The sequence below is a fragment of the Narcine bancroftii genome, chromosome 1 (genome assembly GCF_036971445.1).
Source record: "Narcine bancroftii isolate sNarBan1 chromosome 1, sNarBan1.hap1, whole genome shotgun sequence".
NCBI lineage: Eukaryota > Metazoa > Chordata > Chondrichthyes > Torpediniformes > Narcinidae > Narcine > Narcine bancroftii.
In genome coordinates, this window is record NC_091469.1 from 233,881,625 (window position 1) to 233,896,538 (window position 14,914).

The 14,914-nt window shown below is 39.9% G+C and overlaps 1 protein-coding gene and 1 pseudogene across 2 annotated transcripts in view; both read right to left on the minus strand.

The window, feature by feature from the left end:
* epb41l4a (erythrocyte membrane protein band 4.1 like 4A) overlaps positions 1 to 14,914 on the minus strand; it is a 517,267-nt gene that overhangs the window by 420,518 nt on the left and 81,835 nt on the right. The window lies entirely within an intron of this gene.
* Positions 482 to 13,711, minus strand: LOC138754078 (sodium/calcium exchanger 1-like; annotated as a pseudogene).

The window sequence follows — 14,914 nt, forward strand, 5'->3', positions numbered from 1 at the left end:
AGAAACAAAGGGAATGGAAAGCCAGTCTAGGAAGAAGATTAAGGCACGAGGAGGTGTTAAGGAGAACAGAAGACATTGGCCAGACAGGAACAGAACGATGATTGGAAATATCTGGGGCAGGAATTGATTTCTGGTCATAACAATAGGATGGTCTGATCTGGAAGATTTAAGATAAGAGGTCTACACCCGAGATAAACTGTAGAATAAGGAAATTGCGGGTGATATACTTTATGTAAAAATCTAGCAAAGGAAGCCAACTTTTGTTCTGAATGGTAAATTGTAGCTATATAAACTGAGCAGACTGGACAATAGGGGTCAGTCTTGGGGAATAGCTCACTGTGCAAGTGACCTATGAACTAACGATTGACCCAGAGCTCTGTTAAGTTTTATTCTTGTGCTGTATAATAAACTGATTGTTGAACAGAATACTTTCTCCTATCACTTCATTCAACGAGCACGCTGGACTCAGATGACACATAAACTAAATTGAGGGTAAGGTAAAGCCAGAGTCCGACACTATCTCGATTAGCTGCTCCATCTCCTTGTCTGGGTGCTTCTGCTTCAGCTCCTTCAGGATGCATGCCATGTCACACCTCAACTCTTCCTCTTGGTCCTTGGAGCCTACCACCAGTGCCACTGACACTACTGCCTTGGGGGCATCGGCCTCGCCACTGGCAGCTGCCACTTCATGTGAGTTGAGCATCTGGGCATCCATCTTGATGTTGGCCTTGGCAGGCTGGTCAGCCTTACTCTCCACGATGACGCTGCCCTGTCAGCCTGCCCAATACTTCTTGTAGATGAGCAAGCAGTGGTTGGCCACCCAGGCGAAGAGCACACAGATTGGGAAGAAGATGAAGGTGAGCAGCCTTGACCACAGTGGGTGAGAGGACAGCCAGGATGAGGTAGAGCCAAGCATAAACGAAGATGCTCTAGGTGGGCATGACGAAGAAAATGCAAAAGTGCTTGATACGCTGCACCTGCCATCAGCCACCACATACACAAAGATGCGATGATCACGGAGGTGTTGCAGGCGGTGCTGCCCACAATGGTGCTGGGCCCAAGCTGGCCAGTGTGGAAGCCATAGCCACACACTATGATGACCAACAGCAGGATCTCGAGCGCCGATGAGCCGAGTGCCATCAGTGTAAGGTTGGGCATGGTCTCATTTCACAGGCACACTGTGTGGTGCTGGTCTCACCATTGGGATTTTTACAGAGGCGCCAGAGCAGCATTCAGGTGAGTTCTGGCAGCACTGCACCCCTGGTTATGTCTGGATGTGTGTCTGACGTTTTGCACCGAGGACCAGAGAACGAACGTTGTTTCATTGGGTTGTACTTAAGCAATTTGATGATACTAAACTTGAACTTTATTGCCAGATAAAACAACATCTGCAGTGCAAACCTATTTACAAAGAACATAATAACAAAAAAAAATAGAAGAATTTGTGAACCTGTTTATTTCCAAGATTAATGCGATGGCGGAAGTCATTAATGGAGCTTTTAAGCTTGAAATGTGTGATCAAGGTTTAGTCGATGCACAGGATCAACTGCAAGATGAAAATAGAATAATTGAAACATTGCAGATCCAAAATAAAAATTTAGCAAAAAAGGTCGATTATTTGGAGAATCAATCTAGACGGAACAACGTGAAAATTGTTGGTTTGCGAGAACGCATAGAAGGACCAGATCCAAGAAAATTTTTTACTGAATGGATTCCACGAGTGTTAGGACAGGATAAATTCCCTGAAGGTTTAATACTGGAACCTGCTCATAGAGTTTTAAGAAGAAAATCTTTTTCAGGACAGAATCCAAGATCTGTTTTGATCCGTTGTTTAAACTATTGTGACAGAGAGACAATTTTACGTATGGCTATTAGAAATGCTCAGCAAAATAGATCTCCTTTTTTTTTTTTTAAATTTTTTTATTTTTCACACCATAAATCACATTAGCCATGATATACACTATTCCTTTTTCACACATATACAGTGACTTTTTCTCCCCCCCCCCCCTTTCCTCCCAAACCACCCCCCCACCCCCCCCTCTCATCCATTTTAGGTATACAATCTAGGTTGCATTAAGCCAGTCAGACAATGTTGTCATTCAACAAAATTACACCAGAAATTCTACTGAGTCCATTCTTTTCTTTCCTTCTCCTTCCATCAACTTAGGTAATGTTTGTCCCCGGTAGGTTTTCGCTATTGTATTTAATGTAAGGCTCCTATACTTGTTCGAATATTTCAATATTATTTCTTAACCAATATGTTATTTTTTCTAATGGAATACATTTATTCATTTAAATTTGGTAGTTTCTTCCTTTTAATTTGGTTATGTATTCCATTAATATTTAAAGACATATAGTTCAGCGTAGCCCTTTTATATTTTGTTTATCTTCTCTTTCCGTTTTTCCATCATTACCTTTCCTCCTTTTCCATTTCTGTTTTCTTATTTTCAACTCTTTATAAGACAACATTCCTACAACATCTAACATTTTCCTTATTCTCCTATTTCTATCTTATTTATCCCCAATCTCCCCTTCACCTCCTGAGTTGTCCTTTATCCCTTGTCGGACAACCACATCTCCCCTCTCCATTTGGATTTGCGAATCCACTCGCAAGCGTCAACTGATTTTGCAGTGACCGCTATTTCCCCCCACCCCGCCTCCCCCAGAAAAGATTTCACTTTTCATATGTCACAAAGGTCCCTCTTTTAATTCCCTCCTTATTCTCTCTATTCCATTACCTTCCCTTATTAATTCTTGTCTATACTATCTATATTTTCCTCTAAGTACAGATACATTCATGTATGCTCATTGTCTCTATTCACTCTTATACCTCTTTACCTGCATACATATCAATCGTGATCATTTTTACTCTCATTACCCGTCTTCATCCCTCAGTCTATTTTTGTCTTTACCCACATACATATCAGTCGTGATCATTTTAACTCTCATTACCCGTCTTCCTCCCTCAGTCTATTTTTGTAATTGTTCTGCAAATTTTCGTGCTTCTTCTGGATCCGAGAATAGTCTGTTTTGTTGTCCTGGAATAAATATTTTCAATACCGCTGGATGCTTTAGTATAAATTTATACCCTTTCTTCCATAAAATCGCCTTTGCTGTATTGAACTCTTTTCTCTTCTTTAGGAGTTCAAAACTTATATCTGGATAAATGAAGATTTTTTGCCCTTTATACTCCAGTGGTTTGTTGCCCTCTCTTACTTTTTCCATTGTCTTCTCCAGTACCTTTTCTCTTGTAGTATATCTTAGGAATTTTACTACAATAGATCTTGGTTTTTGTTGTGGTTGTGGTTTAGAGGCCAATACTCTATGTGCCCTTTCTATTTCCATTTCATGCTGTAGTTCTGGACATCCTAGGGTCTTAGGGATCCACTCTTTTATAAACTCCCTCATATTCTTGCCTTCTTCATCTTCCTTAAGGCCCACTATCTTTATGTTATTTCTTCTGTTATGGTTTTCCATTGTATCTATTTTTTGAGCTAGTAGTTCTTGTGTCTCTTTAGTTTTTTTATTAGATTTCTCCAATTTCTTTTTTAAGTCTTCTACCTCCATTTCTGCTGCTACTGCCCGCTCTTCCATCTTGTCCATTTTTTTTCCCATTTCTGTTAAGGTCATCTCCATTTTAATTATTTTCTCTTCTGTGTTGTTTATTCTTTTTCTTAAATCCTTAAATTCCTGTGTTTGCCATTCTTTAAATGACTCCATGTATCCTTTAATAAGAGCAAGTATATCCTTTACCTTGCCTATCTTTTCTTCTTCTATTTCACCATACTCTTCCTCTTCTTCTTCCTCTGGGTTGACCATCTGTTGTTTCTTTGTTGCCCTTTCCTCCTCTTCTTTCTTGTTTCTATTGTCTTCTGTGGTCTCTTCTTGCTGCAGGTGTTCTGCAGCTGTCGTTGCCGGCTGTGGAGATCGACTCCCCAGCTGGTCCCCCCTCCCGTCGGTGTGTTTTTTTTATTCGCATCGCGCATGCGCGAAACTTCGCGCATGCGCGGTTGCGCACTTTTGCTCGGCTCTGCGAGCCATTTTTGTAGTCCATTATTTACCGACCTGAGGGAGCGGGTTTCTCTCTCCGCAGCGGGCCTCTTCGGACAGGTAAGGCCTTCACCTTTTTCCTCCTTTGTCTTCTCTTCCTCTCTTCTTACCGTTGCTTTCGACTTTTCTTTTTTTGTCGCCATCTTCTTTCCACCTTTATACTCACTTTTCTGTAACTTTTATTTCTGTGCCTTTGTGTTTTCTCTTGTTTTTCCCGACTTTTCTGGAGAGGGCTGGAGTTCACCGTCCGGCCACTACTCCATCACGTGACTCCCCCCAAAATAGATCTCCTTTGATGGTTCAGAATAATCCTGTTTTCTTCTATCAAGATTTGAGTCAAGAAATTATGTTTCAACGACGCGAATTTAATTCTGTGAAAGAACGGTTGTGGAAAAAAAGACATAAGGGAACATTCAGGTATTCTGCAGTACTGAAGATTTTTTAGGATGGAAATTAGCCAAAGTTCTTTGAGAATCCTAAAGAGGTTATGGACTTTGCTCAGTCTCTACCAATCATGCAGTTTCAGGAACGATGTAGTCCTTCAAGGTCTCCAAAGAGAGTAGAGATGTAAGGTGGGATCCAGATTTTTAAAAGAAATGGAAGCAATGGTGACCGAAGTGGTAACGTTGATTTAAAAAAATAAATCTTTTATCTTTTTTTTTTGAGAAGAGTTTAAATAGTTTAAATAATGATGATAGTTTAATGAAATGGGAGTTGGGAGAGGGAACTGGGTGGGCACTAGTTTCCAGAAGTCATCAGCTACCTGTGAGTTATCTCACACCCAATATTTTGGGGGAGTTACCGTTTTGGGCGGTTTAAACAGGAGGAGGTAGTTGTGACCTCCAACCTTTTTTTTTTTCTTTTTAATTTTTGGGTTAAGAAGTGAAGGTTTTTTAATTTTTTTTTAATAAATAATTTTTTTTTAACTCTTTTTGTTTCCTGATTGTAATTGAGAGGGAATTAGGAGGGTTTTTTTCTCTCCTTTTTTTTCTCTTTTTTTTTGGGGGGGGTTCTCTTTTTTTTTGGGGGGGGTTCTCTTTTTTCTTTCTTTTTTAAGAGGATGATGTCACAGAAGATAATAAGTCAAAAATTGAGGATGTTGAATTAGATGAAGAGGAAGATGAGGGGAAAGGTGATAAGAAGAAAAAGAAGAAAATTAAGTACAAATACATTGAGAGAGAAGAGTTTAATAAAATTAAGTTAATTTCGATAGAGAATTTTGAAGATGTTAAAAATGAAGAATATGGAGAATTTTATAAGAGTTTGAACTTTTTTCTTTTTTTTTTCTTTTTTTTATATAAGGGGAGGGGAAGGGAATAAAAAGTTTATCTGATTGTTTTTCTAAGGGATGTTTTTGTTCTCTCGATGAATTATAAAGGAAACTTGGTATTAATGGAAATTCTGTATTTATGTATTATTAATTATGATTTTTTTGAATAACAGATATGTGGTTGATATATGATTTTAATATTTGAACTTAGTTTTAAAGTGGATTTCATTTGTTAAATACATGTATTATGTTTGATTTAAATATATGTTTAAGGGTATTATTTTAGTATTGATATTTTTTTTGTTGTTAGTAATTTTTTTTTGTTGTTAAGTTTTATCCTTTTTTTGTAAGTGGGGTTTTTTCTATTTTATTTACAATATTGTTAATTAATTCTTCACTCTTTATTTTGGGGGGAGGGTTGGACTAATTTTAAATTAGATGATTAAGGTTGTGTTATAATTATTGGGGGGTTAATTTGTGTAGTTTAATGATGTAGTATTCTAATTTTTCAAGCGCTGAAGAGCTGGCTCTGAATGGGCAACTAAAGCGGCATCGTCTGCAAAGAGTAGTTCACGGACAAGTTTCTCTTGTGTCTTGGTGTGAGCTTGCAGGCGCCTCAGATTGAAGAGACTGCCATCCGTGCGGTACCGGATGTAAACAGCATCTTCATTGTTGGGGTCTTTCATGGCTTGGTTCAGCATCATGCTGAAGAAGATTGAAAAGAGCGCTTGACGTCCTGCTTTGCGGAAACTGCCAAAATGTTTGGCCTGGAAGTCAGCCTGAAGAAAACTGAGGTCCTCCATCAGCCAGCTCCCCACCATGACTACCAGCCCCCCCACATCTCCATCGGGCACACAAAACTCAAAACGGTCAACCAGTTTACCTATCTCGGCTGCACCATTTCATCAGATGCAAGGATCGACAATGAGATAGACAACAGACTCGCCAAGGCAAATAGCGCCTTTGGAAGACTACACAAAAGAGTCTGGAAAAACAACCAACTGAAAAACCTCACAAAGATAAGCGTATACAGAGCCGTTGTCATACCCACACTCCTGTTCGGCTCCGAATCATGGGTCCTCTACCGGCACCACCTACGGCTCCTAGAATGCTTCCACCAGCGTTGTCTCCACTCCATCCTCAACATCCATTGGAGCGCTTACATCCCTAACGTCGAAGTACTCGAGATGGCAGAGGTCGACAGCATCGAGTCCACACTGCTGAAGATCCAGCTGCGCTGGATGGGTCACGTCTCCAGAATGGAGGACCATCGCCTTCCCAAGATCGTGTTATATGGCGAGCTCTCCACTGGCCACCGTGACAGAGGTGCACCAAAGAAAAGGTACAAGGATTGCCTAAAGAAATCTCTTGGTGCCTGCCACATTGACCACCGCCAGTGGGCTGATAACGCCTCAAACCGTGCATCTTGGCGCCTCACAGTTTGGCGGGCAGCAACCTCCTTTGAAGAAGACCGCAGAGCCCACCTCACTGACAAAAGGCAAAGGAGGAAAAACCCAACACCCAACCCCAACCAACCAATTTTCCCCTGCAACCGCTGCAATCGTGACTGCCTGTCCCGCATCGGACTTGTCAGCCACAAACGAGCCTGCAGCTGACGTGGACTTTTTACCCCCTCCATAAATCTTCGTCCGCGAAGCCAAGCCAAAGAATTCTAATTTTTATTATCTTATTTTTTATTATTTCTTTAAATGTAATTTTTATTTTATTCATGTCATAAAATTTTAAATAAAGTTTTAAAAAAAAGTCTCAGGCCCAAAATATCAACTGCCTTTTGCTTTCTATGGATGCTGTGTGGCCTGCTGAGCTTTTCCAGCACCTTTGTGTACTCCACTAGACATCAGCATCTGTAGATTTCATTCCATGAATCTGAGCAATTTTACTTTAAATTGTGAGAGAGCAAGTGGTTCAGACACCCATTGAGGATCAATGAGGATACGAAAAATATTTCCAAAGAGCATAGAGCAAAAGGAAATGGGTATAGAATATGTGTATTTTATATCCAAAGTTCAAAGTTCAGATTTATTGTCAGAGTCCATAAATGACATCACATACAACCCTGAGATTTTTTTTCTGCAGACCATGCAAAATTTCACCTTAGGAGTAGTGCAAAAAAAACTGTACTCAAGAAAAGATATGACTACTAAAGAGAGAAATGTAAATTAAGAAGGAAGTACAAACAAACTGATTGGGCAAAGTAAATATTCAATAATAAATAATATGCAAAGTAGCAGTCCTGAAATTAGTCGCTGATTGAGTTTGTCATTGAAGAGTCTGATGGTGGAAGAGGAGCAGCCATTCCTGAACCTAGTGGTTTGAGTCTTGTGGTAAGGGAGCAACCGCATTCTTTGGAGGTGATGCCTTTTGGAGCTGTGTCCTTGCAGGACTGCTGTGGTGCGCTTGCGCTGGTGGCCCACCGACGCATCGCGGGGTCTGGACAGTGAGCACACAGTTCGGGGGGGGCACTTTTGGGGAATGTGCTCGGGGGAACAGTCTGCCCTCTGGCATCTGGGGAGGAATAGCTCTGAAGGTATTTAATTCTCTTTGGCTTTCAAAATTATCATAAATTAGTGATAAAAGGTGTAAGTGTGATAAAAATATAATGTTGGAAAAGTGGACAGAACATCAAATTAAAGTCTACCCGCAAATTATATGTTGTTTACAAGCCAAAACACTTTGGCACAAACTAACATATTTAGCTAAGATTTTATTCTATACTTTGAACCACATTATTTTAGGTAATTAACTTTCGTGTGCATATTAATTTCCTTTTGTACCCACACACAGGGCACAGCGGTCATGGCACTTTTTTTGTGCTTGTTCCCCCTTACATTAGAACCTGGCTATGCAGCTGGCCAGGACGAGTCATAAATCTGTGCTCAGGCGTCATGAGTTTGAATGAGTAAGTGGCTAGAGCCTAGGTGAGAGTCCACGGTCGGGGAGTTGGGAGCTCTGGTGGGCAGGTGGCTGGGGCTTAGGCATGTGTCCACGGTCAGGGCATCGGGAGCTCCAGTGGGTGGGCAGTCAGGGCCAAAAATAGGGGGGTAGACTTTTACAAGGTATTGATTATTACATGAGCATGTACAGTATGCATGCTCTGCTTAGCGGACTCCGTTTACCTTCTCAATTTATCGGTACCTTTTCTCCAACCTCTGAGCCCTATTCATCCTTCCTAATTAATTTCAATCCTGCCCAACAACACTAGCAAATTTCCCTCGAAAGATGTTCCAGTTCAGAAGCAACTACTTCAGTTTATCTAATTCCCATCTTCCGCATGAAATGGTTCCAACGTTCCAGAAATCTAAAGCATTCCTTCCTACACCACGTTATTTTTAGTGAAATTCTCCTCTGATCTATCATCCAATTCCTATATATGCTTCCATAACACACAAGTAATCCAGAGACTACAATAATGGAACACAAGGAAAATATTTATCATTAATTTATTAGGTGATTCTTTTTAATTTAGTTTCTATATTGAACTCCTTAGTTTAGCAATCTTGATATCATGTACTTCATTTCTAAGCTTAGAAACTGAAAAAAATTTAAATTACCATTTACAAAAGCTATTTTTGTAAAGTAGTTGTAATCCTAAAGTTTCACAGTATTTGCCCTGTTCCAAACATAATAATTCTTTTCAGTCATTACAGTTTCAAACATGGTACACTTCTAATTCTGCATGTGTTTTTAAGATCAGACCTATTTTAATGGATGTTCTCAACATCTGGATTTGCATCAGTGTTAATTAACAGTTATAACTGTGACTTAAAATTCAGGAGACATAATTTTTTTTGTAATCCATACGCCTGTTACCATAAGGTGATATTTTACAGCCAGTTTTGGCTGGTTTTCTTTGGTTATATAGATAAAGTCACTTAAAAACTCTAGATGCCTGCACCCCGATTTGTGTCCCACTCAGGATCATGTGTTCACTGACTTACTGTGGCTCCAAGGTAAGCAAGTCTTATTTTTAAAATATTTATCTTTACTTTCAAATCTCTCCACAACTTTACTTCTCCCTCTTTCTGTAATCTCCTTCAAATCTACAATCCTCAGACTGTTGGGTTCCTTTATTTCTGCTTTCTTGCACATTCTTCAACCATTGTTGTGTTTACATTAGCCAAGACCCCAAGCCCTGGAATTTTCCCCCTCAACCATGCTGACTCTCCACCATCTTCCCCAACAACTATCACGACTTTCCTTTATGAAAATTATAGCTCCAAAAACCAGGATATTTTCCCTTTGATTCCACCATCTTTGGTTTTGCTCGAACTTCTTCACGGCACATTCAGTCAAATGTTGCTTGTAGTGGATGATAATTTTCTCATTTCTGGAAATCTGCTCTTTGGTCCACTTTGGTCAAAGTGTTGCGGTGAAACTTAAAGCACAAACAGGCTTTTAGTGACTAATTTAACAGCACTGTTGATGATAGCTGCCATTACTTTGATCAGCCGTTCTTACGGCCCCTGGGTCCACAGCACATTTAAGTAAAAGCCTTGTTTTATTTTCTCCTCACATAACATATACATTTTAATGTTTTTTATGTAGTTGGTAGGAGAGGAATCCAGAAGAAACCAAAACTTAACTACTTCACATGGAAGGAGTTCCGTAAACCTTGAGCTGAGCTCCTCATGTGGATAAGAGTGGAGACTGTAGGAAGGATGAGCAACCTGATCATGACACTGTGGTTCAGGAAGTCATTTAAGTGGAGGGAGAGAAGAAGAGGCTTTGATAATAATTTACCAACAGGCAGGTCCCAATCCAAATGGCAAATGTCAGGCTACTATTCAAAAGAGAATGTAGGCAAAGGTAAGGGAACTATAGGCCAGTTAGTTTAACATCTGTAGTAGGGAAAATGCTTGAAGCTACAGTAAAGCCTCATTAGAATGTGGCAGTTGGGCTCCAAGATTTCATACCGCATTACACCTGAGTCGTGGAACAGATGCATATATATCAGAGTGCCCATGGATAATCAAACCCAAATATTACCAGTTTTCAAAGGATCTGCTATCTAGAACTAACAATTTCAATGAAAGGAAGCAAGCGCATTCTTTTAATATTGGTATTCTGAATTTTAATCAACTTATTTGCAAAGTTTGGGGTCCACAGACACCTCGCGCTATAAGCGATTCCACGGATTAACGAATCGTGTTCTAAAGAGGTTTCACTGCATCATTAAAGGAGAAATAGTGAGACGACTGGAATGAAATGGATCCAACTGGCAGTGGTATCACAGATTCAGCAAAGCCAGGTCCTGTTTGACAAATTTACTGGAGTTCTTTGAGGATATAACTAGCGCAGTAGAGAGAGGGGAGTAGGTGGATGTTGTTTACCCCGATTTCCAGAATGTGTTCAATAAGGTGCCACAGAAGATAAGGATGCATGGAGATGGGGGATGATGTATTAGAATGGATAGAGGATTGGTTATCCAATGGAAAGCAGCGAGTTGGGGTACAGGGGTGTTTTTCTGATTGGCAATCGGTGGTGAGCAGGGTGCTTCAGGGGTCAGTGCTGGGTCCGCATCTGTTCATGATATACATAAATGATCTGAAAGAGGGGAAGGAGTGTAGTGTATCTAAGTTTGCTGTTGACACTAAATTGAGTGGAAAAGCAAATTATTCAGAGGATATGGAGAGTCTGCAGAAAGAAATAGATAGGTTAAGTGAATGGGCAAGGTTCTGGCAGATGGAACACAATGATATCAAATGTGAGGTTATCCACTTTGGAAGGGAAAATGGAAGATCACATATTCTTTAAAAGGAAAGTGGTTGCATCATGCTGCCATGCAGATGGATGTTGGAATCAAATTGTTTTGATGTGCAGATCTTTGGTACTGCAGCTGGGATGCTGCCTGATCTCATTGTCTTTGTGTACCTGCTACTGACCGTTTACAACCATATTCAAGAGTGAAATTCAAAGATTTTGCACTGTTAGCGTATAGGTGGCACAGTCGGTGAAGCGGTTAGTGTATTATCGCTGTTTGTACATTCTATCTGTGTGGGCTTCGTTCAGGTGCTATGGTTTCTTTCCACTCTTCAAAATGTATAGGGGTAGTAGGTTAATTGGGGCATTTAGTTCAGCACAGCTTCGTAGGCCAGAAGTGCCTGTTACCATGTTGCATGCCTTCATTAAATGCTTGAAAAATCAACCTCTGGACAACAACATTTCTTTTCATCTGTCCTGAATTGCTGAGCATTTAATTTGAGACTATGATCTCTGGTTCCAGCAAGGGAAAGCAATCAACTCTGCATCAATCTTGCAAAGTCCTATAAGAAATTTTTACATTTCAATGAAATCACCCCCATCTTTCTAAAAAGAAAGCTGACCAAGTCTGCTGAATTTCTTATTTATATATTTATTATTATTATCCCCCCCCCCTCTATTTATATTACTATTATCTTTTTTTCCTCTTCTGACATGTGTGATGCATGCACCTTGGAAGCTATAACAAAGTAATTCTTTCTTTGCATTTGTAAACTATAGTTACGTATATGACATTGTACATTCAATCATATTGAGATCAAACGTGCAAATTATTTTAGATGTAGAATTGCCAGCTTTCAATAATATTTGGTGATTTATGTACATGGATATTTGGATCCCTTTGAACAACACCTTTCACTATCACCATGTTGTGTAAGTGGCCCTAAGCTTCTTGCTGACGTCATAATTTGCTTTTTTTCTCCATTGCAAATCCTTTTGTTTCTGTTCGATATCTTTGACATCTCTGTTCTTGTTTGGGTCTGCAGAGAAGGGAAGTGTGGTGCATAGTCGATGTCCCATCAGAAGTTCAGTGAGTAACGTGCCATGTTCAAGTGATGAAGCTCTGTAATTCAATAGAGTTAGTAAAGGATCTGGCCACTGTCTAGGGCTTTCTTGAGCAACCGTGTAACTATGTAAACCCCTTTTTGTGGTCTGGATGCAGAGGATTTAAAGTCACATGTTGAAAATCATACTCCTGCAAAATTCTACAATTCTCTACAGTTGTAGAGTGGTCCTTTGTCACTGTTAACAATTTGAGGAATTCCATGTCATACAAAGATCCATTTCATATATTTGATCACACAAGCAGCAGACATATTAGGAAGCTGTGCAATCTCCAAATAGTTCAATAGATAATCAATAATCAGCAAGTAATTATTTCCATCCTTGTGGAACATATCAGTCCCAACTTTCTGCCATGATTCCGCTGGTGTCAGTTATTACCATGCGCCTGCTTTCAATGATGTTTCAAATGGGCCTCACGGCTTGAAACCATCCTGTCAATGTCAGAATGTATCCCTGGGCAATAAATAGGAGTTCTGGCATTTTTGCATTTTTCCATTTTTCCATTCCCAGGTGTCCCTCATGCACCTTTTTTCTGCATCCCTTGTCGAAGTGATTGAGGAATAATAATTGAAAACCTGCAGCTCAACTCTGATGTTGTATTATGGCTGACATTCACCTCTAAATCATCCTTCATTCAGATTCTTGATAATCTTTTCTGTTTCAGAGGTGATCTGCTTGGATTTCATGTTAGATACAGGAAGAGATTCAGTGATCAGGTTCGCATGGAGATTCACACTTGTCTCTGTCGAACTCTATTGTGTGTTTCACTCTGCATCATTGCCTGGATAATGCATCAACTAACACAATACGTTTCCCTGGTGTGTACAACAATTCAAAGTCATAATGTGGTAGCTTCCCCATCAGTCTTTGGATTCTCTGCAACATTTCACTGAGATTTTTCTTGATTTACACTATTAATAGCTTGTGGTCTGTCTCTGCCATGAATATTGGTAGATCATACACATAACTGTAGAATTTCTCGTGTCCACAGACCAGACCCAGACACTTTTTCTTGATGTGTGCATATCGACAGTCAGATTGTCATCTTACTTGATGCCTCCAATTTTCTCCCACAGCTGAAGTAGTACGGCACCTATTCCATCTTTTGAAGCATTCGTAGATATTTTCGTCCTGCTGGATTCTTCATAGAACATCAAAAGCACTGGTTCTGTAGATAGAATAGTCTTCAGTCATCCACATTCTTCCTCATGGTTGGGTGTCCACTTGAATTCATTTTTGTCCTGTAACAAACTCCTTAGGTGCATTGCTTTGGAAAGCATATTTGATATGAATTTACCAATAAAATTGATTATTCCCAGCACTCTCAATATGACTTTTTTTTTTATCAGTGGGTCTGGGCATCTCTAAAATTGTTTTCACCTTGCTCTTGTCTGGCTTCACAACTGCCTCTGACAGTTCATCTTCAAGGTGATTTTCTTCACATCAAACTGACATTTTTTTCTGTTTATCTTTCATCCATACTTCTGGATGCGTTGTAGCACTTTGATGAGCCTCTCGTTGTGTTGTTCCTGTCTGGATCCCCATAGGATCGTGTCATCCATGTACACACGTACCCCATTTATGCCTTCTATGATGTCTCCATTATTCTGTGGAACACTTCTGGAGCTGAGGAAATTTCCTTTGGAAAAACATTGCTTTGCTTAATGATTCTGCCCTTTGCACTTATTACTGACTAATCCGGAGGCTGGGCATTGTTTTGCTGCATTCTGAGTGCCACAGCGTTTTCACTTAAATGTCTCTGCATCTACATGTTGTTTCCTATATCTTGTTTTTTGTTTATGTGTGTGGACACACACTGGGGCTACAACTATGCCTTCATTTTCACTGGCTTTTGTACTCTCACCAAACATTTTCACATGCTGCGGAGCAAATTCACTGGCATGACATATCTTCACAGCTCTAGCTAAGGTAAGCTCTGTCTCTCATAGCAACCTCTCTCTCACTTTCTTATCAATAATCCCAAACTCAATTTGATCACGGATCACTGAATCTTGCAGCGATCCAGAATTGCATGTTCTTCCTTTTAATTTCAAGTCCATTAAAAAAGTATCAATGCTCTTTCCCTGCAGCTGTCTGTGTGAGCAAAGCACATATCTCTCAAACATTTCATTTTCCTTTAGTGAAAAATGTTCATCAAACATCTCGATAACCCTGTCAAACTTGCTTTGGTCTTCCGTCTCAGCAAAATCAAATGTATTGAAAACCTCTAGTGCTTGAGGTCCTGCCACAGTAAGTAGCAATCTTCCATGCATCAGGTTTGCTATAGAGTCCAATGGATTTCAGGTTAAGCATAAATCTTTGTTTGAATGACCTCCACTTGTGGTCGACATTCCCAATCCAATTTACAACACCAGGAACCTTTACGCGCTCCATAACTCTGCTGATAATGACTGATACACACTCTGTACACAAATGGTACCATGTAATGTTTCTTTTATTGCAATAAAGAAACCTGGGTTTGATTAATATAACTATATTAGCTAGAACACACACAGACAAGACCTTGTGGAGGCATCCATTTTGAATCTACCCAAGCTACAATCAACTAGTCTCTGACTCCCTCTAATAGTCAGGAGGATCACTAGCACTCTATCATTACAGCCTACTCCAGAATCCTCCTTTTCCTTTTCCTCTCAGTAGTTTGCCTCTCCTTTGATGAATACTGATATCTTCTGACTCTTCAGGCTTGCTGGTTTTTTGACAGTATTACCTTTTCTTGATCATTGT